We start from the raw sequence: 18,647 nt of genomic DNA on the forward strand, positions 1-18,647 counted from the left end.
CACAATCATGTCTGTCAAGAGAGAAAAAATATAGTTTAAAGTTTTTCTAAAACGAAAAATGTAATATTTTGTTAAATATTATTCACTGAGTTGTTTATCAAATGTGGGATATTCCACAGATCTTAAAATTTCTCATAATTCAAAACAACTTTTTTTTGGGGGGGGGGATCCGTGTCTCCAGTCAGTGGTATGAACATTTCAAAATGAAAACAGTGGTATGAACATTTCAAAATGTTATTATGATTCCATAATAATAACAACAACAACAACAACAACAACAACAATACCACCAGTAAAAATCATGAAGACACTGGTGCTTGTCAGTTATCAAGGACAGGTGGGACCATTAATTTCCAAGCACAATGAGGAGCGTTCCTGAAAACCTTATGATACAGTCTGGCCTCTAGTGATTATCACTTAATAGGATGAGAAATGAATTCTAGATATTAAATTGTCGAAAGGCATAAAATCTGTCAAAAAGAAATTGCCTACAATGTTCTCAGCTGCAGTTATATGACTTAGAATGCATGGTTGTGTGTAAGATTTTTTAGGAAAACGTTTGAGTCACTACAGTTGTAATTTAAGGTGATTTTGGAAGCAACGGTATAAAAAGACCCTAGTATTAAAGAAATGTTTTAAATTAAAGTATTAGCTATACGGATATTTAAATCTGTTTTTCTTTGTGTGAATTCATTATCTGGAACTATAGTCTTCTTAATGCCAGCATACATCTGCTGCTGTCTTTACCATACACTGTTAGCATCTGAGAATAAATTTTTATATTTGGAATGCAGGCTATAGGGCAAAAATTTGTTAAACTTCAAAAAAAATTTTTTTGAAGTGACTATTTATAAAACTATTTTGAAGTGACTTTTGAATTATTTTGAAATTATTTGTAAAATTTTTTTGAAGTGACTATTTGTAAAATTATGAATTCATAAAATGTTTATCATTCATAGTACTTAACACATACATTACAAAGAGAACTGGCACAGTGATATACACTTTATTTTTGTTCCAAATATGAATTAACTCAGTGAAATTAAGAACTGTACTTAGGTGAAATTGAATTAATTTGGACATATACTGGGAAAATATTTATGCCTTTGAAAGCACATTTGGAGTAGTCAGTAAGAAATCACGACAGGTAAGCTGAAGAGTAGACCATGGCAGAATTATGGAGATATGCATCAATAAACAAAAGAGAAAAGCTTTTCCAGGAATTAGAATATCTATGAGGAAGAAGAAGGAAATGAATGGAAAGACTGTAGTTTCTCCTTTGAAGTTCGTTTTTTTTTTTAACCCAAATTGTTAAAAGAACTTGCAAAGAATGCAGATGCAGTCAGCTATAACAGGATCTCTGACATTTCATGAAGAGTTCCCATCTACCTAAGTTGTATCTTAATTTCCAGTAATCTTTGTTGTTGTATTCCTTTGCATAGTGTACTGGTTTGGCCTGGGATAGAGCTGGTTTTCTTCATAGAAGCTAGTATGGGTCTATGTTTTGGATTTGTGCTGAAAACTGTGTTGATAACACAAGGATGTTTTAATTATTGCTGAGCAGTCAAGGCCTTTTCTGCTTCTCACACCACCCCACCAGCAAGTAGGCTGGGGGTGCACAAGAAGTTGGGAGGGGACACAGCTGGGACAGCTGACCCCCAACTGACCAAAGGGATATCCCATACCATATGATGTCATGCTCAAAATATGAAGCTGGGGGAAGAAGAAGGAAGGGGAGGACGTTCGGAGTGATGGTGTTTTGTCTTTCCAAGTCACCGTTACTCGTGATGGAGCCCTGCTTTCCTGGAGATGGCTGAACACCTGGCTGCTGATGGGAAGTAGTGAATGAATTCCTTGTTTTGCTTTGCTTGTGTGCGCAGCTTTTACTTTACTTATTAAACTGTCTTTATCTCAACCCATGAGTTTTCTCCCTTTTACCTTTCCCATTCTCTCCCCCATCTGACTGGGGGGGAGTGAGCGAGCAGCTTTGTGTGGCTTAGCTGCCTATCAGGGTTAAATCACAACACACAGAAAAAGAAAAATTGAAGAGAATGTGTTAGCTAGTTTTGGAGTTATAGATATCTATAATGTATTTTTAATTTTTAAGTAACATAACAATAAATAGAATAACAGAAAAGGACAGGGGGGGAAGCAAAAAGAAGAGGAGGAAGGGGAAATAAAGCAGGGAAAAAAAAGAAAGGAAAAAGGAAATCTGCTGAATAAATAAGTTACCAGTAGTCTAAAATAGCTTCTGCATAATTGAATGGGAAAAACCTATAAAAAGGGCACAGAAAAGGAACACACCTATGAGAAAAAAAGGTGCTTAATAGTCTTCAAGACTTTGTTATATCTGTAAGGAGAAAATACTTGAAAAAAATCTGTATCTGCCTGCCTTATCCCAGAAATCTCAGAAGAGCAGTTCTTTTTTTTTTTCCCTTATCCTTTAATTCCAGAATAGTTACTTGTGTTTCTGTATTGATTTAATTATATTAAGCTGCTTGTATCTGCTCCTTTTTTTCTCGTGAGGGAGTAAGCAAGCAGTTAGCATTCTCGAACATTTGGGCCAACGTCTGTTTTATACCAAAAGAGCAAAGAAGAAATTCTGACAAGACGGCATATATCATAAAGTGCTACTAAATGTAATCAGATTAATTTAATTGTTTGCAGCATATCTTTAGAAGTCTCTATAGTAGGTATCACAAAGTAGAACAAAAAAAAAATAACAAAAGCAAATAATAGCACATGCTCAAGAATAATGTGAATTGAATCAGTTATCCAATTAGCATTCCATCATAATGTAAATTATGTGCTTATGAAGGAATATATAAGTTATTTGATTTATTTTTAGGGTCTTTTTAAAAATACTTTTCATTTGTATTGTGTATCCTTGAATAAAGTGAATGAAGACTTGACAACTATTTCTACAGGAGACAGGTGGCAAATATATGCATTTTTCTCTTACACATCCTCCAAGCAAGAAATCAGAAGACAGAAAAGATAGTATTTGAAATTATACACTTAAGAATTGTTAACTTAAATATTAACTTAAAAATACTGAAACTAAAAGCTAAAATGAACCTGCAAATTACCTCAGATGACAGACAACAGCCATAAGCCATTTTGCATCTGATATATATTAATTTACCCACCCAGTTCATAGGGGAGTTCCACATTATCACTGGCGAGCTACACACACAAAACGTTTGGGCTTTGAAGAAACACTGAAATTGCACACTGAGGAGAATGCAAGTTGGACAATCTGCATCTGTAACAACTGTTGACGGAAATTTCAGCTATTAAAATTTTCTGTTTCTCTCTTTCAAAATAAAATACCTGTGTTAGGCAGAAGGTAGAATTTACTCCACTTCTGTGTTTCACTTCATTCCGTGGTTGCTGAAAGGCAGATGTGATTTCTAAAAAGATATTTTAAGATCTATATACACTGAAAATTGTATTATTCTTCTATCCAGATTTGTACACTTTCTGTTTACCTAGTTTCAGTACAGTCAGGCTGTATCTACCAAAAAGGATTTTGTTTGCGGGTTCCATTTTATCACCACAGGTGAACACCAACAGCGTTTATTCATCCACACTTACCCTACCATCTACCTCCCATTGGGCTGTGCCTACTGAGAAACAGAGTACTTCTGCAGATGAGGGGAAATTCTTGCAGGAGCATGTCTGCTGGGAACAATAGAAGTCTGTAGGATTATACACAGTGGTAATGTTAGTTCACTTGGGAACATGAACTACACAGAGGAAAATAAATAAAATCAGCATGGTCACCTACTGACACCAGGATCATAATGTGATGACCTCATCTGTCCTGAAAGAACAACACTATTAGTAGCCATGGTGACTAATCCAATGTTAGTCCCACGGCGTATAAACACAGACCATTCTAAGAACCAACTCTCCAATGATAATTGACCACACATTTGATAAAAAGATATGTCACAGACTGCCCTTTAGTGAGCTATAAGTTTCTGTTTCTTTTTATGTCTCTAATTTGTAACAAAAACTATTTTTAAGATAGTGATTTTAAAATAAAGGGTAGTGATCTTTAAATTCTGGGCTCAATAACTGCTAAATTGTCAGTAATTGCTAATTTGGCTGCCACTTAACAAGAACAACTCTGCAAGAGGTTCCATTTCATGTGGTGCTTTTCTTTTGATACGTTGCTTGTGAACTTTTTCTGTGTGAGTTTTATATACTGAAGTTAGGTCAGATACCTGTCTCAAATAAAAACAACCTGTTCTATCAAGCTAATTTCAAATCAGTAACAGTTGCAAAATTTCAACTCTAAATTTTTCAACTTCAGTTTTGATTACAAAAAGAAAACAAATCAGTCATTTAGTAACTCAGTAATAGAACTGGCTGATTATTGAAAAATAAAATAATCTAACTATTTATTTGAATAAAGACAAATTTTCACTGGAAATATTCAAAGGTTATGACTGTAATTTTTCTAAGACTGAATGAAGAATGATTTGTTTCCTGAAATGGTTACAGAATGAAAACAATTCCAAATGCTTGCAAAAATTTATGTTCATTCCAAAAGCAGCTGTATTGTCATGGATACTGTTTCTTTGACTGTGAGAATACTCTTAGTTGCTTGAAGAAAGGAAAAAAAGCACATCTTAGGGAACTGATGGCAACCTGTAAACACCAAATACGTTTTTGTGGTTTTTTTTTTTTTTAAAGTAATAACCATGGTAAGTAATGCAATGACCAGTCTATAGGCTGACAAATGTTTGATAAAACATTCCTTAAGTAATTTTAAAAATCTTTTAAAATCTAACATGGATAATTAGAAAATTGGAGAAAAGATAGATTTGTTGAAAATATATTTTCACAGAATTAATTGTTGAGGTTGGAAGGGACCTATGAACATCCACCTAGTTTAACATCCCTGCTCAAAGCACACCCAATTGAAGCAGATTTCTTAGGGTCATTTCCAGTCAAATTTTGAGTGTCTCCAAGGATGGAAACCTACAGCTTCTTTTGGCAACCTGTTCCAGTGTTTTATCAGCCTTACACTAAAGTGTTCTCTTATGTTTAGGTAGAATTTTCTATATTTCAGTATGTGCTCATTGCTGTTTTCTTGTCATGGCATATCGCTGAGAAGAATCAAGGTTTATCTTCTTTCTCACCTCATCGGGTATTTATTTAACCACATTGATAATATATCCCCTCCATAAACCTTCTCTTCTCCAAGCTAAATCATTCCAGCTTTCTCACCATCTCCTCATATGGCAGATGCTCCAGTCCCTCAATCATCTTTGTGGCCCAGTACTGGATCTGCTCTAGTAAGTCAGTATCTTTCCTGCACTGGTGAGCCCAAATCTGGACACAGTACTGCAGATGTGGCCTCACCAGTGCTGAGTAGAGGAGAAGTCTCATCCTTCTTGACTTGCTGGTGAAGCTCTTTCTAATGCAGCCCAGGATGCTGTTGGTCATTTTGTGGCAAAGTCATATTGCAGGCTCATGGTCAATTTACTGTCCACCAGGACTCCCTGATCCTTCTATGCCAAGCTGCTTTCCTGCCAGTAAGCCTGCAGCCTGTCCTGGTGCATGGTGTTATTCCTCCCCAGGGACAAGACTTGGCATTTCTCTTTGCTGAACTTCATGAGATTCCTGTTGGTCCATTTCCCCAGTCTTTTAAGGTTCCTCTGAATAGCAGAACAACCACCTGTTGTATCAAACCATCCTCCTGGTTTTGCATCATCTGCAGACTCACTGGGCATGCAATCTGTCCTATCATCTTGGTCCATAATGAAAATGTCAACCCCTGTAGTATACCACTAGTGACTGGCCTCCAGCTGAACTTCCTGCTGCTGATCACAACCCTTTGAGCCTGTCAGTTCAGCCAGATGTCAGTCCATTTCACTGTCCATTTATGTAGTCCGTATACCATCAATTTGTCTATGAGGATGTTAGAGGAGACAGTTGCAAAAGCCTTTTTGTCAACAGCTTTCCTTTCTTAAGTGCCCAGCTATCTTCTGTTCATCTCTTTCTTTAATGTAAATTAGATCTATATTTGTTTTAAACCTTTTTTTTACAAGTCAACTGCTTTCCCTGCCACATGGTTTATTCTCCTGAAGTTAAACAGAACAAACTAGAAAATCTATTGTTATTTGATGAGGATAAGAATGATTAGGACAGTATGTCAGTGTCTGCTATAATACAGTAAAGCAAAAAACATTAAATTTTAAGAAGAAACTATCAGTCATTTGAGAAACATCTAAAAGACACCGGTGATGTGTTTTGGAAAGTGAATTAAAAAGATGATATTTGAATACTTGGTTTTATTTATGAGGGCCGAAACCATTATTGTATAGTTAGGAACAGTTGCTTAGTTTCTGGTTCTATATGCACAACCTTCGCTGCAAAAAAGTGTTATATTTATGTGTAAAATATTGCTTTTTCTACTTACTGGCATACTGCCTGTGAAGTTCTGAGATAATTTAGAGATACAGTTATCACTTTTCTGGAGTATAAAATGTAGAATAATAGAATAGAATAGAATAGAATAGAATAGAATAGAATAGAATAGAATAGAATAGAATAGACTAGACTTGACCCGACTCTTTCAGTTGGAAGGGACCTACAACGATCATCTAGTCCAACTAACTGACCACGTCAGGGCTTACTAAAAGTTAAAGCATGTTATTAAGGGCATTGTCCAAATGCCTCTTAAACACTGACAGGCTTGAGGCATCAACTTCTCTAGGAAGCCTGTTCTAATGTTTGACCACCCTCTCAGTAAAGAAATGCTTCCTAATGTCCAATCTAAACCTCCCCTGGCACAGCTTTGAACCATTCCCGTACATCCTGTCACTGGATCCCAGGGAGAAGAGATCAGCACCTCCCTCTCCACATCCCCTCCTCATGAAGCTGTAGAGAGCAATAAGGTCACCCCTCAGCCTCCTTTTCTCAAAACTAGACAAGCCCAAAGTCCTCAACCGCTCCTCAAAGGACATTTCTTCCAGCCCTTTCACCAGCTTTGTAGCCCTTCTCTGGACACATTCAAGGACCTTCACATCCTTCTTAAATTGTGGGGCCCAGAACTGCACACAGTATACTGCACACAAGGGACAGACGTTTTAGTAGGGTCTGTTGCGACAGGGGAGGCAGTAATGGTTTTAAATTAAAAAAAAAGGTAGATTCAGACTAGATATAAGGAAGAAATTTTTTACGATGAGGGTGGTGAAACACTGGAACAGGTTGCCCAGAGAGGTGGTAGATGCCCCATCCCTGGAAACATTCAAGGTCAGGTTGGATGGGGCTCTGAGCAACCTAATCTAGTTGAATATGTCTCTGTCCATGGCAGGGGGGTTGGACTAGATGACCTTTAAAGGTCCCTTCCAACCCAAACTATTCTATGATGATTCTATGATGACTCAAGGTGAGGCTGCATCAATGCTGAATACAGCGGGATAATCACCGCTTTTGGCCGGCTGGTTATGCTGTGTTTGATGCAACCCAGGGTACGGTTTGCCCTCTTGGCTGCCAGGACACGCTGCTGACTCCTATTGAGCCTGCTGTCAATCAGCACCTTCAGATCCCTTTCTGCAGGGCTGCTCTTCAGCCACTTCTCTCTCAGTTTACACTTGTGCCTGTCATTACTCCGTCACAAGTGCAGGATCCAGCACTTGGACTTGTTAAATTTCATCCCGTTAATCATTGCCCAATGCTCTGAGGGACAAATGTAGCTTAATCAACAGTAATGCATGATTTTTCTCAAAGATGGAGCTGATTTTATTTTTTTTGGTAAGTATTAGTCATTTAATATTCAATTTATAAGGAAAAAACTTACATACTGCACATATTTTAATGCACACATAAATATAGTTACTCATAATACCACAATGTTGATCTAGATAGAACATCTTAAATTCATCCATAATTAATATTTGAAAGTGTCTATCAGATAAACTGGAATAGTGTCAAGAAAAAAACATAGGATCCAAATTACATCAATTAGCACAAGAGAGTCTGTATTCCAATACCAGCTGGTCAGTAATATAGAGAAAATAATTTTATATTTTTAGAAGTTTGCATTTTGTTAATCTGAATGAATTTACAGGACATAGGTCTATTGACTATAGATTAGGTGAATACTTAGATCAGACCCAAAGACTTTTCCAATAAGACCTGGGTATATCATAGAATCATAGAATAGTCCATGTCTTTCTTGTGCTGAGGACTCCAGAGCTGGACGCAGTACTCCAGGTGGGGTCTCACCAGAGCGGAGTAGAGGCGCAGAATCATCTCCCTCAACCTGCTGGCCACGCTTCTTTTGATGCAGCCCAGGATACAGCTGGCCTTCTGGGCTGCAAGTGCCCATTGTTGGCTCATGTCCAGCTTTTCGCCCACCAGCACCACCAAGTCCTTTTTGGCAGGGCTGCTCTCAATCCCTTCATCCCCCAGCCTGTATTGATACCAAGGCTTGCCCTGACCCAGGTGCAGGACCTTTCACTTGGCCTTGCTGAACCTCATGAGGTTCATATGACTTCTCAAACCTGTCCATGTCCCTCTGGATGGCATCCTGTCCCTCAGGCGTGTCAACCATACCAGTCAGCTTGGTGTTGTCTGTAAACTTGCTGAGGGTGCACTTGATCCCACTGCCTATGTCATTGGTGAAGATATTTGTGCTGATTTTGGCTGGGATAGAGTTAATTTTCTTCACAGGAGCTAGTATGGGGCTATGTTTTGGATTTGTGCTGAAAACAGTGTTGATAATACAGGGATGTTTTCGTTATTGCTGAGCAGTGCTTACACAGAGCCAAGGCCTTTTCTGCTTCTCACCCCACCCCACCAGCAAGTAGGCTGGGGGTGCACAAGAAGTTGGGAGGGGACACAGCTGGGACAGCTGACCCCAGCTGACCAAAGGGATATCCCATACCATATGACATCATGCTCAACATATAAAGCTGCGGGAAGAAGAAGGAAGGGGAGGACGTTCGGAGTGATGGCATTTGTCTTCCCACGTCACCGTTACACATGATGGAGTCCTGCTTTCCTGGAGATGGCTGAACACCTGGCTGCTGATGGGAAGTAGTGAATGAATTCCTTGTTTTGCTTTGCTTGCGTGCACGGCTTTTGCTTTACCTATTAAACTGTCTTTGTCTCAACCAACGAGTTTTCTGACCTTTACTCTTCCAATTCTCACCCCCATCTGACTGGGGGGGAGTGAGCGAGAGGCTGTGTGGAGCTTAGTTGTCACCTGGGGTTAAACCACAACGATATTAAACAGTACTGGTCCCAATACAGACCCCTGAGGGACACCATTCATCACCAGTCTCCCTCCGGATATTGAGCTATTGACCACTATTCTCTGGATGCGACCATCCAGCCAGTTCCTTATCCACCGAACAGTCTATCCATCAAATCTATACCTCTCCAATTTAGAGAGAAGGATGTTGTGGCGGATCATGTCAAAGGCCTTACAGAAATCCAGGTAAATTACATCTATTGCTCTTCCCTTGTCCACTGATGCAGTCACTTCATTCTAGAAAGCCTTTCAGTTGGTCAGGCAAGACTTGACCTTGGTGAAGCCATGCTGGCTGTCTTGAATCACCTCCGTGTCCTCCATGTGCCTCAACATACCTTCTGTTTCATGATCTTCCCAGGCACAGAGGTGAGGCAAGTTGCTAGTTCCCAGGGTCCTCCTTTCTACCCTTTTTAAAAATGGGTGCAATATTTCCCTTTTTCCAGTCACCAGGGACTTCACCTGACTGCCATGACTTTTCAAATATCATGGAGAGTGGCTTGGCAACTACATCCGCCGGCTCCCTCAGGACTCTGGGATGCATCTTGTCAGGTCCCATAGACTTATGTATGTTCAAATTCCTCAGGTGATCTCAAACCTGATATTCTTTTATAGGGGGAGGGAGTTTGCTCCCCCCAGTCCCTTTGTGGTCCATTCACTCGAGAGGTGTGGGAAGAGACGTTGCCAGTGAAGACTGAGGCAAAAATGTTGTTGATTTCCTCAGCTTTCTCCTCATCTGTTGTTACCAGTGTGCCAGTCATGTTCATCAGGGGGGCTACGCTTTCTTTGACCTCCCTTTCCTGGCTGACATACCTGTAGAAGCCCTTATTATTATTCTTTGCGTCCCTTGCCAAGTTCAGCTCCAGATGGGCATTGGCCTTCCTGATTCCTACACAACTGGGCATCGTCCCTATACTCTTCCCAGGACACCTGTCCTTGCATCCACTGCCTGTGCATTTCCTTCTTGCTCTTTGGTTTGACCACCAGGTCTCGACTCATCCATGCTGGTCTCTTGCCTTCCTTCCCTGATTTCTTACACCTGGGCATCGAGAGCTCTTGCGCTCTATGGAAAGTGTCCTTAAAGATCTGCCAGCTCTGTTCTGCTCCCTTGTCCCTGAGGGCAGTTTCCCAGGGGGTCTTACTGACTAACTGCTTGAACAGCTGGATCTGAGATTCTCCTATAGGGGACTCATCCAGGGCACTTGCTAGCTGTGGAAATCAAGAGGGTATTTATTCACTGAGAAAATGGAGGGATGAGATGTATGTTATGATGGAGGGGCTAAATCAGAGGTAAGGATACCAGAGATATAATAGAGGCCTATGATTGTTACCTGGATGTCCTTATTCTGTTGATTATATCCCAGAGTTGCCATCAAATACACTATATGGACAAGTTTTGTAATGGTGGTATCAGATATTTCTTTACATTTCTCTCTCAGGCTCATGGGTGGGATTAATCTGCTCTAACATGAGTGTCTGCACATTAGATTGCTAAACCTGAGTAGGTCATTTTAGGTTTGCTTTATTTTTAATATAGAGAAATAAACACCTCTCCAATGTGATTGATCTTATTTTGTGAGAAGGTGACATAAATTAGATGAACCATTCTCTGTAAATGTCTGGTTTTTGCCTTTGACTGTAAAGGCAGTCTAACATGCTTAATCAGATTTAGACATCTACATTTTTTACACCTAAGACTGAGTTGTATCCTATGCTTAATTGCTTGAGATGGATATGCTCAGGACTGCGAGTTACTTGATCTGGTATTCTGCTTCACTGATTTTCTGCACTTCCAAATATTCTTATACTAATTTTAATATAAACACTCAGAATAGGATTTGCCTCACCTGTAGCTGTCTGTCTGCCTCTTCCTCTAAAGGAAGATTAATATATGTGAGCTAGTCATCTTAATTCATATTTTGCAATGGGCATCTAATTAGTGCAGTTAATAGAGTTTGATATCTATATGAGGTTGTTGTGGTTTATTCACCAGAAGTATTTATCATGTAAAGAGTTCCCCTCATAACTACCTCAGCTGCAGATGTCTGTCATTAAGATTTCTAAAATTAGACAGTTGATCCTTAGTATTCTGCTCTCAAAAGAAAGAAATTTTCAGCATGTGCAACTGTAAGAAAACTGCAAATTTATCAGAGGAGATGCTATTCTTATTTAACTTCAGCCATATACAAGTGAGACAAATCCAAAACGGGTAAAGAATACTGTACATAAGCATACTGGTCAATTTGCTTCCCCTCCCCCCCAATTAACATGCAAAAACATGCACTGAAGTTCTGATTTGTGTTCTTTGTTATCTTGGGAAATGCATTTAATCTACAATGATATTTTCTCTGTAAAATAGGAATATGGTGCTTTTCTATTTTTGAAGCCAAATATAGAGAGTAGTTGTTATATTTATGATGCCATAATTAGTGGAGCATGAAAGGTATCTTGCTGATAAATGATAATGTGGCTTAAGCATATACAAAAAAAACCCAGAGGTCTTTCCACCTAGCAACAAGCATCTAGCTAATAATCACAGAGCAGGGATACGATTATCTGGGCTTCCTCCCTAATAAGTAGAAAGAGATAGTCCTCTTCAGATGTCGATATATCTAAGACTGAATTGCTTTTTAAAGTCTCTTTTTTTCACTTTCAACTAACTACAGAGTGAGATCATGATGAATAGGATCCCAAATTATGTATTTTGAATAAGTGGCTAGAATTAAGGAGGATGAAAGAAGGTCAGAGAGCAAGGTCTAAGGAATGGAATTTGTGCTTGCAAATATGTGACTCTAAAGGAGCAATTATGTTTCTCCAGTAAATATATTTATCATGGAAGTTTATGACAAGGAGCAATCAAGATATAATCTAACAATGGAATTCTCACGCTAAAATAGTCAGATGCTTTTATTTATGAGAGACATTTCTGAAGACAGTTAATTACATTTTCACCTTTCTAGCATCAGGACTTTTGAGGAAAATGGTATATATTAATATATACATGTGTGTGTGTGTATATATGTAGGTATAAAAATGTGGATACACTTTCTTTCGTGCTATTTTTTATATTAAAACAGAAAGAATATAAGCACATCCTGCAGACAAAGCTAGGTGGTGTAAGATAACCTGTCAATAAGATTCAAAGTAATGATGGATGACTATTTTCCTCAGGACTATCTTCCTCCAATCTGTTTTAATTATAACAATATTAATTGTTGCCATTTTTTTCACACCATCTCACACAGCTTTACTACCATGATAGAAGCAGGCGAAAGACCCTGTCTTCCGAATCTGCACAACAGTTGTGCTAGATCAGCAAAAGGTAAAGATCTTACTCATCAAGTAAGATTCAAATATTCCTCAGCTATGACAAGCATGTAGACTCAGCAAATACACTTCAAAGAAAATGCAGATGTTAAAAAGGAAAGAGTGAGCATAGACTGTTTTACAAATGCCTTTGAAGGCAACGTAAAAAGTCACACAGTGTGAATTCAAGCAGTTTAAATAGGTTGGCATGAAATTTAGGGCCTAAACTAACTATTTAAAAACCACTGTTATTTTTTGGTTTTTTTTTAATGTTTTACTTGTTTTGGGATGAGAGTGGCTGAGAATATTTAATGTTGAATAGATGAAAATGTACATAACAGACCCTTGATTTAGGTTACACAGAAATTCGATACCACAGGCACCAGTACATACTTAGTCTGGCATAAGTACTATTGCTGGAGCTCTTCCACTTTATAGAAATAAAAAAAAATTGGCTTTAGACAGGGCTGTAATCCAACCATTCCCCTTTTGCTGTATGTATTAATATTCTGCCCACCAGACCAAAGAGAGACATTCTCTGAATAGAGTATTGGAGTATTCCTGAAGTAAAATTGGATCAGCTGCAAGAGTAGAAAAGAAGTCACAACTCTTTGCACTGTCATAGTGTATCTAGAATCCCTAAAAGTAGAGATACTGGTTTAAATCCCTTTGGCAGAGAAGGGAATTGAGATTTTCCATAATCTGCTGAGTCCTCAAACCATTGACCTAAGGGACTGGAGACAAGCACTGCTGTCATTTATTCTTCTTCAGTTGCTCCAAATTATTTCTTCCCCCCCCCTTTTTTTTTTTTTTTTTTCTCCAGACAGATTAGCTGGTCAATTTGTCCCACCTTAAATACAGACACATAAAAAGAAAATTTTCATTCAGAAACAAATATATATCATTATGTACCTATAAATACTATACAATTTGGAAAACAAGAAATAAAGAATCATCTTCTGGGAAGGGACTGAAGAATCCCCAAGTCTTTAAATTCTAACTCCAGCATAAGTCTGACCCTACTATTCATGGCTAATATCAACACAAGTGGAGTATGAGGATTGTAACTGCACTACATAAGTTCTCTGCAGGCCAGTCTTGTCTTTTGTCTTTTTTTTTTTTTTAAATCATATTATGCTGCTCTTATGCTCAGTCTAATAATCATTAGTCCATCTGATAAGTCTGCTGGTGTGTCTATGCTGATTTGTATGTAGCTACTTATACATTAGCATATGATCTTGTGGAGTGAGCCATATCCATCAATGTGTGTATTTCTTACAAGTGCCATAGGCTTTTTTCAGAATAAGGGTTATTGAAATTTTATAGAGTAGAACTAAAATTCATTTCATTCTCTTTAACCCTGTGGTCCAAATCAGGAAGCAATGTAATTATCATTCATTTACTTAGAATATATGAACAAATGATTATTGACTCAAAATAGATATATTCACTTCATTATTTGGAATAAAGGCACGTTAAAATTAATTTTGATTGTTAAAATCAAAGTTAAAAATAGCTCTACTATTTTATATATATAAAATATATAAAATATATATATAAAAATAGCTGTCTGTTAAAGCTCTGATATAAAATACTTATTCTTAAATTAATAGTAAGTAGTTATATGATAAAGTAATACCTTTTTATCCTTTAGTGGGAAATTATAGCATGATAACACAATTTAGATTAATATTTCTGATTTTGTCCTCATATTATTTACAGTCAATATATTAACTTTCTGTGAAGAACTTTGAAATTCTGAAGATGGTTCAAAGTTTCTTAATGTTGAAATTGTGCTTCAGAAACAAGTGATCTCCTACACAGATGTTCTGTATTGTTCTCAGATAAAAACATGTGCTCAACAACTACAAAAAAAAAAAGGAATTGATCATTCCATAGTTAGCTACAACAATGATGAAGCCCTGTAAATGAGGGTGATACAAATTATTCTATCAACTCTGTAAACTAAAAAGACAAAATTAGTTTTACTTCCTCAATGACAAATATATCACACAAAAAAATCTTTCCATCCAAAGTGACAATTACAGAATTATCACCATAGACAGTTTGTTTCATTTTATTTTTTCACGGATGCTCAAATGTTTATAGTACATGAATAAATTAAACAAATAAAAAGATTTCTAAAAAAAAGTTTGCGAGAACACATGCAGAATGGTTTGCACCATATCAAAACAAAAGCCCAATAGTTCTAAATGTTCTAAAGGTTTTCATAAAATAATCCAAGATAGCCGAATACAGAAAAACCTTACTGACTTATGAACAACAGCAACTCATAAAATTCAAAAGACTGATGATTCTTTTTGCAATAATTCTTACAAAATCATCTTTAAATCTAAAAGAGGCTTTCATATTGTCTGTTTATAAGCTTGATGAAATAATTGTTATAAACAATTTATGTACTGATGAATATTTAGTTTATTTTGCATGGGGGAAGGAAAAGAGTTTATTTCATTATTCCACTAAATTGAATATATAGAAACTATATGGCGATGTCTTAGGAAACATTTACTTGTTTTGGTTTTAGATGGGCACAGGATCACAGGTGCATGAATGTTCAGCCTTGACAAAACAGTTGTAAACTGTGGTCTCCACTGTTGCATAAAACAGGGCTGACTTTTGCGGGTTCATTATTAACAAAATGGGATCATTAAAAAAAAATATGACTATTCTTTGCTTTCAGGGTAACATTTCCTGTACCATAATGTGCCCATTTTTATAGAATCATATGCCTGCCAAGCATCATTAATATGAACTGACAAATTTCTTCTCTGCTGCCATTTAGCTTTCTTGGACTGTCACTCAGAGAGCAGTCTCCAGGGATTCAGCAAATTTCCCCAAAGCAATCCCTGTGCTACTAGGAGCAACTAAATGACAGCTGATACTATCTTCTACAGAAAAGGCAGCTGAGAACTATTTTCACTTTTTTCTCATCCTTTATTGCTCCTCGGTTAGCTTCTTGCATCTACTATACCTGCATAATCATGACAGTGGAAGAAGAGAAAACCTTATCCACCAAAAAGCAGCTTCTGACTCACCTTCTCACTTAGACAACTGCCCTCCCATCCCTTATGTTGAAATTGCAACTGGGATACAACTGTGTCTTTCTCTTCCTAGATAATAGACTTGGTTGGCCACTGAAAATTTGTAAATTCATGACTTGAGCTCAACAAAACTGCTTTTGCTTCTCCTTCCCTGCTTTCAGAATGAGTTTAAGTGGGAATGTGGTTGACATAGGACTGAGAGGATTATTATATCAAGTTCTCAACAAACTTTTCTTTATGCAAGCTTTGCACCTTTCTAAGTAACATGTTAGGACAGAAACAATATTTTGTAATGCTTCAAGTCACAGTTGCTTGACCTTTTTTTTACATAAGATGATTAGGATTTGTGCCTTTTTTCTGTATAAAAGAATGAATTTGATTGTGTTTACATGAAGGACCTTTTCATTATGATCAGAATTTCACCATACACATGGGGAAAGAGAGGTTAATGAAGTCTTGTAGTATATATTACTGGGAGCAACTGTTTCTTTTATGTTGAGCACGTACACCTTACTTTAATATATGCTTAGTACATTTGGCATGTCTGTTCTTGTATAATATCAATACACAACAATGTTTTTCATGTTTCCACCAAAACAGGATGGTTAAAGCAAAATAAACACACACACACATACATTTATATGCATAAATAATAGTGTTAGGTTATGCAGGCAGATGACTAGGCCCAGACTTGATATTTAGCTAACTGAACAGAACATGAAAAACATGAGAACATGAGCTTAACATGAGAAGCTGCTGAACATAACAAATAAGAAAGTAGTACCCTTACAAAAGTTTCAGATAGCACCATGAGAAATGGCAGGATTTTGCATGTGGTTAAGGGAAGTTATGTGAGAGACGGACACTCCTCTCTGATAATTGGAGGGGAACACTGAGGACCTGTTGGGGACTCAGACCTGGCAAAGCTAGCAGTGCCTCAGTAACCGTATCAGAGAGATCAAATTCGGGTACAGATGCAGCAGGCCTGGGACTAAAAGGGAACACTTAGGTGTGAACTATTTAGTTGGGAGGAGAAAAGGGAAGAGAAAGGGAGACATCAATGTGGATGAGGGAGGAACAAGTGTGGGAAAGTGGAGAGATGGGAAGATACAAGTGGCTGAGGCCATGGTCATTTTGCTTTTCTGCTGAGCTTTGTACTATTATTTCAGTCTGTCCAATCTTCTTATTAAACTTTGTTCCTCACTATTGTCTGTGTGAGTGTGCTCTCTACTCTGAGACCATGTGTGTCAACAGCTAGTGAACTTCAAGCCAGATATGGATATAGGAGCCAGCAATTGGAGAGACTAGGTTCTCGATCTGTGGTCAGCTGCTGGATAGACCCGTATTTTGTGTGTGTCTGCATGTATGTTCTGCTAGTAAACTTCAAGCTGGACTAGCCAGTGGGTAGGAAGAGCCTAGGAAAGATCCAGGATCTGAGTTAACAAATAAGTTGAGGACCTAGGATCTAGGCATGGGTATTAGGTGAACTTAAAGCCTGTGCTAATACTCAAAAGATCTGTGAATGTGGATATGACTGTGGGTCAGGGAGTAAGGGTGTCTATCTATCAACAAAAAACTTCAGTCCTGATCAGCTGGAGGGAAGGAACAGGATTCAGTGTTGTCCATGTTCATGTGAGTGCTGCTGTCCTTAAAGGCACTGGCCTGTGTGGGTCTCTGTGTCTGTGTGTGTGTGTGCGCATGTATGCTTGTGTGTGCGCGCACATGCACATGTGTCTTTTGGGAACACCTATTTACTGGCTGGATCTACTGAAGGAAACACTAGCAGCTACAAGTACAAGATTGGGATTCCCTGGAGTGTGGAGTGCACCAAATCGAGCTCTAGCAGACTGGGAAGGAGGGATCCCCAATGCCCTGAGGACCACCACATTCAGTTTCCTTAATAGTGAGGAGCATGGGGAAATTAAAAGGCTACGCCCGGTCATAGAACCACAACAAGACTATGATGAAAGGCACATGGTGGGATAGCTTCGATGATTAAAGTGCTGGATGGATGGATGGATGGATGGATTCAAGCTCTTCAGAACGCATAACAGAGAGAGGAGACAAAGGCTTGTACCCTACGTAAGGAGTAGCTTGAGTACATGTTTATATTCCTAAGGGATGGGTGAGAATTTATGGGTCAGGATCAGAGATTAGGTTATCGGTGGAGGTGAGATTATGGTGGACACATTCTGGAGATCACGTTACATTATGTGATAAAAGCTTCTGCACAACCAGAAGGATCAAGCTGGGGACCACTTAAACAGACTGGGGAGAATGGACTGCATCTAGAAGAGCTGGCTAATGCCTTTATGAAGCTGATCTATACCAGCTTTGAAAGGTTTGACAATCAAGGATTTCCCTCATAATTTGAGGAATGCAAATGTCACACCTCTCTTCAAGAAGGAGCATGCATGGAATTAAAAGCAGGTCAGGCTAACCACAGTCCCCGGGGACATAATGGAGCAAATCCTCCTGGAAGCCATATCCAAGCATGTGGAGGAAAAGAAGTGATAAGGAATACCCAGCATGAATTTACCAACGTATATGGCCAACACGGTTGGCTTCTATGGTGGAATGACTGACTTTGTGAACAACAGGAGGGGAACCATGTTATTTACTTTGACTCTAATAGGGTTTCAATGTGGTCCTACCACATTGAGTAATAGTACTCTTTTAGCACAATTGGTAAGTTATTGACTAGATGGGCAGATTGAAAGGAATGTTGAATACTGGCTGGACCATTGAGCACAAATGTCAGCAGTTCAAAGTCCAATCTGCAGCCATCAATGAATGGCATTTCTTAAGGGTTGATACTGGAACCAATATTGCCATTACTGACAAGGTTGATGGGAGGGAGCACACACTCTGTTTATGGATGATATGCCAGAGGACAGGTCTATCATGAAAGGGGACATCAAAAAGCTGGAGAAATAGGATGACAGAAACCTCATGGTTTTCAATAAAAGCAAACGCAAAAAAACCCCAAGGCATATGCAGGCTGA

This window comes from Calonectris borealis, chromosome 1, assembly GCF_964195595.1.
Source record: "Calonectris borealis chromosome 1, bCalBor7.hap1.2, whole genome shotgun sequence".
NCBI classification, from domain to species: Eukaryota; Metazoa; Chordata; class Aves; order Procellariiformes; family Procellariidae; genus Calonectris; species Calonectris borealis.